The sequence below is a fragment of the Penaeus monodon genome, chromosome 15 (assembly GCF_015228065.2).
Source record: "Penaeus monodon isolate SGIC_2016 chromosome 15, NSTDA_Pmon_1, whole genome shotgun sequence".
Classification (NCBI taxonomy): domain Eukaryota; kingdom Metazoa; phylum Arthropoda; class Malacostraca; order Decapoda; family Penaeidae; genus Penaeus; species Penaeus monodon.
Window position 1 is genome coordinate 8,382,711 of NC_051400.1, and position 285 is coordinate 8,382,995.

The window sequence follows — 285 nt, forward strand, 5'->3', positions numbered from 1 at the left end:
CTGCTCTTCCTCTTTCATCATCTTTTATTTGTATCATTCATACCCCTCTCTACATGAGCAGTGTTGGTCTGTGAATTTTTTTTTTTTTTATCTTTGTTTTTGCTTTTTATTGTTTCTCCATATTTTTTTTTTTTTTTTTTTTCCATTTGTATCTTTTGTTCTTTGATGTACTTTTTTTCCTTTCATAAACTGGGCTGTTTTGTTTTTTATTTTCTCTTTTACAATAACCGCCTTATGCAGTACCAAATTACAGAAGTAGAACTATTGAATAATCAAATGGGATTT

The 285-nt window shown here is 28.1% G+C and overlaps 1 protein-coding gene across 2 annotated transcripts in view; it reads left to right on the forward strand.

The window, feature by feature from the left end:
• The window catches only part of LOC119581732 (ankyrin repeat and SOCS box protein 12-like), a 7,975-nt gene that overhangs the window by 4,854 nt on the left and 2,836 nt on the right, over window positions 1–285 (forward strand). The window lies entirely within an intron of this gene.